The following is a 10,564-nucleotide window of genomic DNA, read 5'->3' as shown; positions in this document are numbered from 1 at the left end:
GAGGAAGAAGAGAGGCAGGTGATCTCTTCTTTCTGGTGACGGTGACAGGGCCTGAGAGAATGGCATGGAGCTGTCAAGGGAGGGTCAGGCTGGGGACTAGGGAAAGGTTCTGCACCAGTGGGCGATGGGCATGGAACAAGTGCTCAGAGCAGTGGGCACAGCCCTGAACTGCTGGAGTTCAAGGAGAGTTTGGACAACACTTTCAGACATAGGGTTTGAACTTTGGGTGGTCCTGTGTGGGGCCAGGAGATGGACTCAGTCATCCTTGTAGGTCTCTTCCAACTCAGGATATTTTACAATTCTAGATAAAAAATGCAGAAATTAGCATACAGCCCAGCTTACCTAGAAATCTCCATCACTACTGACCAAATATTTCTGTATTGTACTGAATTTGCATAGGAATTTATTTATATAGAACTGTAATTACACAGCTGGAAGTCAACCAGGGCATGAGAGTTAGCACCACCTTACCTCTAAGAAAATGAGGCTGTGTTTATGTAGTGTATCACTGTAGAGAAAGATTTAGTCACCTATGTTAATCCTTCAGTACTGCCACTGAACATTAGAAGTATAACTGGAAAAAAATGAGCTTCTGGAGTTGCAGCGGAATGGGCAGTAAGTTCAATGTGCATTTATTTACTCCATCTTTCTTCAAGTTTCTGTTGGCAGGGTTGCAATAATCAAGTTTGAAACACAGAGTTCCGCTGAAATGGATGGCATCGTTTCACAAAGCAGGTAATGATGCATGTAACTTTAGGAACAGAAACATGCTGCCAACATTTTACTGAGAAACTTCCACTGAGTCTTCTTGCCCTTTGCCACACAATATGCCCACCTTTCTAGGTAAGGCCTAACACTTCTTTTTACAAGCAACAGAGGCACACAAACACACATTTATGCTCTTACGAATACAATCAAAGAAAATATCAAAGACATTTATGATAGCAAGTTCCAGGCATTTGAAATTAAGTTGAATAAAAGATTTTGTAGACCTAAGTACACCGTCTGATAAAAATTATGTTATCTTAAGAACAGCTCTTCTGTGTTCCATAGGTTTATCAGCATTCCATAATCAAAGGAATATCAAAATGTGTTTATACCTTTCTGTACGTACTCCTCAGCACACTTATGCTCCAAAGGAAAAAAAGAGGGACTAGAAATTGCTATTCAGAATTATGTGTGAGCTGCCTGCATAGAATCTGGGAAGGACAGATTAGCAGAAAGTCAGTCTTAGCCAGATGCAGAAGAAAAACCCACTTCATTATGCCTTTTAAAAAGGATTTTAAAAAAGGAGCTCAAATGAACACACTCGAGTACATGGTTGAATGGCTTAGTATGTTCAAAGATGCTAAGAAAGCAATCCATTAGCAGCACTGTCACATTGTTTTACTTTAATTTTACAAGTATACAGAACTAGTAGCTCATTTAAAGTAAAACACTGTCAAAATGCAGCTGTTTATACTTTTGTCTTTGCGAGAACAAAAAAAAAAAAAAAAAAAAAAAAAAAGAAAAGAAATCCAGAGATTTTATGATCCAGTTCTAAGTTGTTTATTATCTGTAAAACATCCAGACTGTCTGTATATCTAACGCTTAGTGAGCACTCCCATACCTCCTCTTTTCTTTTAGCACTTTCTCTGACTACATCATTTGTTGTGATTTGGTGGCCATTAGATTGTCAGCTCTTTTCTTTTCCTATTTGAATGGATATGGAAAGGTTATTATGATCATCTAGCTCAACCTCCATAGCAATTTAAGCCAAGACATTTTATAAGGTGAACTTCACTTTGAGTCCATAATTTGAGGGATGATGATGAGCCCAGGATTTAGATAAAACACTGCATCTTAATTTAGAATTTGGGAGATAGAGTTTAGTGGATCCTTAGGGATATTGTACCAAACAATTCTTCTTGAGGCTAAAATAAAAGGATCTTATGCTTACGCTAAATTAGTATAATTTCACCTGCCAGTTACTGGTTCTCACTGTCAACTCATCTGACAGATTTAAGAGCCTCTTAATATTCAAAATCCTCTTCTCCTGCAAATCCTAGTACATTATGATCAAGCTTTTGTAAGCTAAGCAGATGCTTCTTCAGTCTCTCACTGCAAGGCAGATTTTCATGGCTTTTACAATTTGTCACTTATTTGTATTGAAATGTGGTGCCAGTAGATCTGAAACAGTTTGAGGAATGCCATGTTTGAGAATGTTACTACTACTTTATATTTGTCATATTCCTCTGCTTCTATAGCCAAGTTTGTGCATTAACCTTTTTGAGCGGATCATAAGCATACAAAAGCAGCATTATAATTTAATTTAAAATATCATTTGTATTAAAATAAAAGGTTTGTTAAGACCTATTTCCACCATACCTCCTCCCCTCCAAAAGCAGACTATTTCAAAAGTATCATCTCACTGTATATGTCATGGGCAGCCTGTTCCAGTGCTTGAGTTATTGTAGATTTTGTATAAAAGTGTTTTTAAAATAGAATATTGTACGGCACAATGTCTTCATAGCAGCTCAATATCTGCATTTACTTTGCAAGGCAAAACACTGAGCACAGTAGGAGACAGGCCTAAAGTCCTGTCAAATCCTGCTGGTAGTAGATACTCAACAGTTCTTGAATTCTTACATGCGAATCATGCATCTGACTTCCCAAAATTTGGCCAAAGATCCTCATTGTGTCATTTTAGCTCTAATAATCTCTTACTTTACATTTTTAATAGGCACAAAATAAGTTTATTTCTGTGATTTGTGGAACTAACCCAGATAGATTGATTATCGCTTTGAATGTCTCAGAATCTTTGTTTAATTGTGGAATATTATTTAGTTGGTCCTGAAAGTTTAAATTGTTTTACCTTCACCTGTTGCTACTTACCATCCTTCTTAGACAATGATTATGGAATGTGCAATTAGATACACAAAGTATAGCTACATTATCCAGCTGTCTATTAAATAAAGAAAAGAAATGCTTTCATAGGATCATAGAATGGCCTGGGTTGAAAAGGACCACAATGATCATCCAGTTTCAACCCCCTGCTATGTGCAGGGTCATCAACCAGCAGACCAGGCTGCCCAGAGCCACATCCAGCCTGGCCTTGAATGCCTCCAGGGATGGGGCATCCACAGCCTCCTTGGGCAACCTGTTCCAGTGTGTCACCACCTCTGTGTGAAAAACTTCCTCCTAATATCTAACCTAAACCTCCCCTGTCTCAATTTAAAACCATTCCCTCTTGTCCTGTCACTGTAACCAGACTTTCCACTTTCTATCTTCAACTAAATGCATTCAACTGGAAAAAAACCAAAACAACAACAAAAAAATTGATGACTGTGGTAATGTCATCTTTGGGTATCCTGTACTCTGTTCCTGAATAAGTTACCAACCTTTTAGCTAGTTTTCTTACTTATGTTTACATATACAAGTATCATTTAAAGTTCTCTGTAGATTTGGAAAACCATCTTTCTTCTACCAAGGCTGCACAATATATGTAGGAAATATATAAAAAATTGTGATTCAATTATGCCACTTTACATTGAAACCATCGTAAGCTCAGTAGATGAGTCATCTTTTTTTTTTTTTTTTTTTTCCTTCTTTTTTTTTTTTGTCAGAATTGGGGCTTATCCGATTGCTTTGACAGTAACATATTTTATTTTGGAAAAAGGTCATCTATTATTTATATAAAATCCAAGGCACGTTTACTTGTGTGGGTTGGAAATCTAGCCGTACCCCGGAGACTGAGGCAGAAAATAAAGCCTGATGATCCTAAGCTAGCTCATTCCTGTTACCTGAGGTAAACCTTCACAGAGCTGCTCACCCACAGCTGCGTTCAGACCATGCCCCACCACTACCCGATCCCCCGATGTATCAGCTTAAACACTGCCTCATAAACGCAACAGCTGGCGGATTTGTGAAACGAGGGCAGTCAAACATCATTAATTAAGAAGGTACGGTTAAGGTGATTGACTTGTCCGCCCCTCTGCGCTGTCTGCCCGCCTTTCAGAAGCGTACACAGTAGTACTGTGTGGCGACACAGCCTGCAGAGCTGTGCAGAGCTACAGAAAGCAGAGCTCAGGTGTGGACGGAGCGGCCCGAGGTAGGGCTGGACGGAGAAGCCGGGAAGGCCCACCGCTGAAAGAAGGGGTCGGTGCAGAAAAGCGGTTTGAGCTCCCGTTCAAAGCCGCTGCTCGGGCTGCAGCAGCCGCAGGACTGCAGGCATCTGAACTCACGAGGCGCGCAACGCCCGCGCACACCGTGAGCGCAGCAGTGCGGGACAAGGAGCCCGGTAACTACACGAGAACAGGGGACTGCATCTGCGGTGGGCGCCGTACAGCCCTCGCAGCTCTGCCTTAACACAGCCGAGACCCGGCTGCGCTCACAGATCCACCTCCACCCCCGCGCGACCTCCCCCGCCGCCGTTCCGCCGCACCGCCCGCCCACAGGGGCGGCGCCCGCTCGCAGGGGCGGCAACTTCCGCCTCTCGTCAGCCCCGCCCCTCACCTCGGCCTCGGCTACACGCCGAGCCAATGAGGGTGGGGAGTCTCGGCGGGCAGGTAACCGGCCGCCCAATCGCAAAGCCGCCCCGAGGACAGGTGGGGGCGGGGCTCGGGCGCGCCGCGCCAATCGGTCTCGGCGGCGGCGGCGCCCCGTCGCCCCCGCCCGGCGGGCTCGGAGGTGGGAGCGCGGCGCGCGCTGGCCCGGCCGGGGGGCGGGGCTACCTGACAGGAGCGGCGACACCCCCCGGCGGGGCTCGCGCGCCCCAACAGCCGCCGCACGCGGGGCCGCCCGGCGGCCGGACTCTCAGGGGAGCGGAACGGGACGAGCCGGCGGCAACAGTAGCAGCAGCCGCAGCCATGGCACTGGCGGCCCCGGAGACTCGCAAGTTCACGCGGGCGCTGAGCAAGCCCGGCACGGCGGCCGAGCTGCGGCAGAGCGTCTCGGAGGTGGTGCGCGGCTCCGTCCTGGCGGTGAGCGCGGCGCGGCACCCCGGGGGCTGCGGGCGGGGGGAACTGCGGCGCGGCCTCCGAGAAGAGGCGGGCGGCGGCCCCGGGGCGGGGACGGGGCCTCGGGTCCCTGCGGTGCGCGGGGGGGGTCCGCGGGAGGAGGCGCCGGCGCCGGCGGCGGCGGGGCACGGCGGGCACGGCCGGACGCTGCCTTCCTGTCGGCTCCTCCCCGGGCAGCGCCGGCGGGGGGCCCCGCCCGGTAACCTGCCGCCACGCCGTCCGCCCCGCTTCTTCCCGTTGTTATTTTGTGCCTTTTGTTTCTCGAGGAACGGGGCCGCGTCCGAGATGCGGACGGAGGCCTCCTGCCGTCCTCCACCTGCGGGACGGCTGCGGCTCGCACCTCGCCTCGTTCCCAGCGCTCCAGCGGCCGGGCGAATGGTGCAAAAGTCATTCTTTCCGTCCTAACGCCTCGCAATTAGAGCACTTTGTTGTTGTTGTCGTGTTTGGTGTCTCGCCTCGTGCGGAAGGATGGCAGGGATCAATTGAGTGTGCTGGGCGTCCCTCTTGCCTGCGCCGCGCTCGCTGCTGCACGGTTTGCTGCATTAATTTAAGCTGAAGTGCTGAGCAAGGTTGGGCAGAGCTTCTCGTAGGGCTCTCCTTCACGCTGTGCGTTTGTTCTCCGCGTGGTCCTGTTGTCTCCCTGTCTTAGTGAACCTTTCAGTAAGCTCTTAACCTTGTGTAAGTAGAGAGATTTCGGTACTGGGATGCTGGAAGCTGTTCTGCCTTGTTTGCTTTCAGCCTCGTTAATGCCAAGTGGGGTCTTTGCTTCTCTGTGCTGCTCGTTAGAACATACGGCTTCTCCTTTCACGTGTATGGATCTATGACAGGACTGCGTGCTGCGGCTGTAATTTAAAGGCATACTTTATGAAAATGATGTCTCTGAAATTAAATTACTTTTTATATAACTGTGGTTTGAGGACTGTATGACACAGGTGTTAAGAGGAGCAGTTCCCCGTCCGCCTGAGTGACAGCTTTCCACCAAACATGCGTGCATGCACTGAACATCTACTTGACATTAACACTTCAGCTTCTTCCTGGAGGGATAGGAATGAGGGAGGGAGCATGAAGGGGGTTCAGGTATGAGGTATGTCACGATAGAAGTAAAGTTACTCTTGCAATACTCAGCAACGTTTTCCTGCCTTCCTTGCCCCAACAAAGCATCCCTTTTGCCTCCATCCTTTGGATGTATTTTCCTGAATTCACTTGTAATTGGTGTCATTGAGATGAGTTGGAAAACATTTTCCTCGTTCTTTTATTTCCTCAACTTGATCAAATACACCAAATTATGTTATTCAGTAATATTCAAAGTATTTTTGCCACAGCAGATTATTCTGCACAATTCTGAAGAGCTGAAAGAAGTGAAGTTAAGTGGAATGCTGGATGAGTCTTGCTTCGTAGAAGGTCTTCCCTTGCTGTTTTTGAACGAGAAACTAATGACTTGCCAATCAGGACAGGTTTGTGATCCTTTTCTGTTAGTTTGGCATGCAGAGCAACATCCCTGTCTGTCTCAGCCTTGTGCTGAAGCTCACCCTCTTGTGCTAGCAATGTTGCCCCTGCTGTTACATCCTCCCTACTATCACACCCTTTACTTGATTACTGAATTCCTCTGTCCTCTTCACATGATGCTTAAATCCTGTAATAAAAGCCTAGTGATCCCAACTGTTCCTTTATGAGTTAATTTTTGAATTTGCTGTAACTTTTTATAGGGCATTGTGATGTTTAGAATGAAATTATACTTCTTTTTTCTCTGAAAAGGAATTTAGGATAGTACCATTCTATACTTCAAAAGTATTAAAAGTAAGAAATAGTTACTTCTCTAAGTTGACTGGCTTCTGGGCTGACAGAATTCCTGGCTTTTATTATCAGAGAAGTTTCTTAGGCTGATATGATAGATGCAGGATTCTTATCTGTATTGAAGTGGTTGTGGAAGGTTCTATTCAGAGCTGTTGCTTTAAAGACCCACTTTTTTTTCCCTCTAATCTGCCTCAAAAGCTCTTTGGTAGAGCACCCCTAAGGATTTTCTGAACTGGGTTGTCTACAAAACATTGCTCCACATTAGTAACTAATGTGATCTTACTGTCATCACTTGATTCAAGGACAAATTCTGAAGCTTTCCAATACTGAAAAAATACTGAAACTGTTTTCTGTTGGCTGGGCTTGCAGTGAGGGTTCTGGAGGTAGAAAGGAATGAATTCAAGCTTGCAGTTCATGGTGGATCATCTGTCCAGATGTGTACAACCAAATGTTGCTTCAGATTGTACATCTCTGCAGCAGGATGTGCTGAGCAGTGACACAGATCATGCCATTATTATTTGCAGTAGGAGACAGAGAAGAATTGCTAATACTTGTGAAGCTGTGTAGATTCTTGTCTTTTTATTGTAGCTTATAGTTAACAAGCCCATCCATTTTTGCCATCAAAAATGTCTGTCTTGCACCGTTCTAAATAAAAAGCATCTCCCATGTTTAAATGAGGCTTACCAGATAGCACTTCTCAAACATGCTTATCTTCTCTGCTGTATAAATGTTCCTAGAATCATATTCATGAAAGAGGATTGAAAACAGCATTATCAGTATTGTATGATAGTATGACATATCTTATATTTTCTTATTGCTTTTCATTGGAGCTGAACGTCAGCGAATTTCAGCCAACTGACAGACTAAAAAGCCTGGCTAAATAATAAGCACACGTGGTTGGCCACGCTAGTTTTAATCAGAATGAAACAAGTTCTCTGGGCAACTTTTAAGATCTCATACATTCTTTTTGTTTGTTTTACTTTCCTGAACCAACAGGTATGGTTCAGTTGGCACAGTTGCAAATGTTATTATTTGTCTGTCAACTTCTCATTGTCTATGGCACATAAGATAAATATTGGTCTGTTTGGATTCTGTTTTTGCTATTTTCAGCATATTAGCATGCTTGCTTAACATGATTTTCTTGCGCATTGCCACTGTTTTGACTAACTTGTTTTGACTTACTTTGTGTGATTTCATGTTGGTGCGTTTGGCCATCCAAATACATCTGTGTCTGGGAAGGAGGGTATGGTGATGAAAGGTCTGTTTCTAAAACCAACAGCCTTATCAAGAGCAGATTTCAATGCAGTTTTAGCCTTATGCATAACTGGCAGTGATCTCTTTAAGTGGTACTATGTTACCTAAAACATAGTAGAGAGGTGGAGTTTGGTGTCTCATTCAGTGAAATGATAATGATAAATTATTGTAGTGACAAAGTAGGTGTTGTACCTTATCCTAAATTAACCTTACATTTAAAGATGGATGAACAAACAACAAGGAGAATGGCATGCCAGGTTGGCTCTTCTTTTGCCAAGTTAACAATAAAATGCCATTATCATGTATGCAGATAAAGATCTACATGTACCAAATAATTTGGCAAATGTTTCCTCTATAGAAAAATCAACAGATTATCTTCTGCAGTTCTCCTTCTTGACTTAATACAAAGTTGGTTTGAGTGTTTGAAGGCTGAAATAATCACTTTGGGGCTTTATATGTAACTTTAAGTACCTGGTAGAGGCCTAAAGTTCTAAAAAGTCTTGCAGAAAGTCAGCTTCTCAGATGTAGAAGAAAGTTGATATATCATAAAAAGAGTGCTTGGATCTCCAAAACAACACTTGGATCAACAGTCAGAGGAGGTTTATTGTTTGGTTGGTTGCTCTTCATTTAAGGAGGCTTATACTGGACTTGAACACAATTTCAGCTCCGTCTTTGCAATCCTGATCTTTACTACATGATTACTATGCTTTAACACGCTGCTTCTCCAAGAACACTGTTACTTGGAGGATTGTGCAGTATTCATTCTGGCTTGGTATTTTTTGTCTGATTTGTGTGTCCTTTCATATATCCTGTACACAGAGAGGGTTTGTGTGCTTTTCTGCAGTGTTTGCTCTGTGTACGGTGAATGGAGTATTTGAAACCTCATCAATGGTGAGATTTTTAGCTGCTGTTGTATAGAAGGAAGTAGTTCCCTCTTTCCCTAAAGCAAGCCAGCAACTGAGAAAGTGATATGTAATGCTGGAGGGATGCTGATACAGAGAGCAGAGGGCGGGAACAGTTGATGGATGCTGTAAAGGTGGAAACGTGGATAAAGCTTTGAGCTTGGAATGTGAAATTAAATACGTAACGATTTTGGAAAGTACATTATTATGAATAGGTGAGTGAAAGCAAAGAGATGAGAGCCGACACTGAGGATTTTCAAAGAAAAGCAGTTGCTGGCTGTTCAGCATCATCCCAAGGCATCTCAGCCTGAAGGAGCTGGGTGCGAATTGTGGTGCTTCGTATCTGAACTGTTGAACTCTGGGGCGGAGGGTAGGAGGGGAAGATGATGCTCAAACCTGAAGAGGTGGTTTTAGTTTATGGCATGCACCGCTTGCATTTCCTTAAGGAAATAAAAATTGGTGGCGTATGTGATCTTTGTGATAAGTATGCTAATTTTACTTCAACAAAGTGCATGGGAAAGCCTTTTCAATTGGATGCAAAGCAGTAGTAATGGAATGGTTGTTTCTGGCACGTCTGGTACTGCTAAGAGGACTTGTTGGGTATGAGACATTTTTGTGGTTGGGAAGATTCAGAGGCTGGGCTATAGCACTAAAGTTTCTATTAATAAATACCTTAGGACTTGCATAAATTTTAAATGTCAGTAAGCCTGTTCAGAAAGAGATTGTGAGGGGAAAAACTGTTGTATGAACAAAAATATAATTAACCCATTCAGCAGCAGCAGATCATTCTTGTTAGCTACGTCTGATTTCTTCATATATATATATTTTTTTTCCTAGAGTTTTTCCTAGCCCAGGGATAAGGATAATTGTTTGAAATAGGAGTAAATGTCTTAAAAACTGTTGTTTCTAATACAGCAAACATCAGGTGTACAGTGGTGGTAGACGGCTATGGTGGCAACAGCTCACGCAGCACAGAATGCTGCAGAGTTTTTCTTCTCTCCCTCCTACTAATGCCATTAAAAGCCCAAGCAGGATCACGTGTTTGTATCTCAATAGCAGTGTAACTTCTCAAACCTGAAATGAAACTTGGGAATTCCACAGCTCTGATTATTTTTCCCCACGTTAAAGATCTAATGCAATAAACTTAAAACAGTATGTCCAGCTTAAAGCCACATGTTTGGTTATGCTGCGTTGTGACCTATGCCAATGTCTCAAAAAGGTCTGTAATTACTAGTTCTGAAAACTCCACCTTTAATATCACCTGTTTATTGTTACTGCATAGGTGTCATTGCTGAAATTACTGGTAAGTGTATGTGGCTATTGGGGTGATTGATCACTTGCCTCTGAGTAATGCCTGAGATTAGATAACCATCACATGAATGCACTTACATGTGAAACTCAATCATTGGTGGATTTGACCATGTTACCTGATGCTGTATTTTTGAAGTAGATCTAAGACTGCAAAATTCACACACTTTCTTTAAAAAAATATTAATAAAGAAAAGGTACTGGTAAGTCATTGAAGCTAATAAGGGGGAATTCTTCTTCAGATAGCAGAATGCTTGGGTGCATCGTTCTGAGAAATGCATTGCATGTATTGCTTTTACTTTGAATTTC

The 10,564-nt window shown here is 43.7% G+C and overlaps 1 protein-coding gene across 1 annotated transcript in view; it reads left to right on the top strand.

Annotated features, from left to right (window-relative positions):
- Positions 1-4,871: 4,871 nt before the first annotated feature.
- The window catches only part of DOCK9 (dedicator of cytokinesis 9), a gene marked incomplete at both ends in the record, with an annotated part of 119,665 nt that continues 113,972 nt past the window's right edge, over positions 4,872-10,564 (top strand). The window contains one exon of the mRNA XM_079542527.1: positions 4,872-4,961. The remainder of the gene's footprint in view (positions 4,962-10,564) is intronic.

The sequence above is a fragment of the Tetrao urogallus genome (genome assembly GCF_951394365.1).
Source record: "Tetrao urogallus genome assembly, chromosome: 1".
In the NCBI taxonomy this organism is placed as follows: domain Eukaryota; kingdom Metazoa; phylum Chordata; class Aves; order Galliformes; family Phasianidae; genus Tetrao; species Tetrao urogallus.
This window is presented reverse-complemented; position numbering and strand designations above follow the sequence as displayed.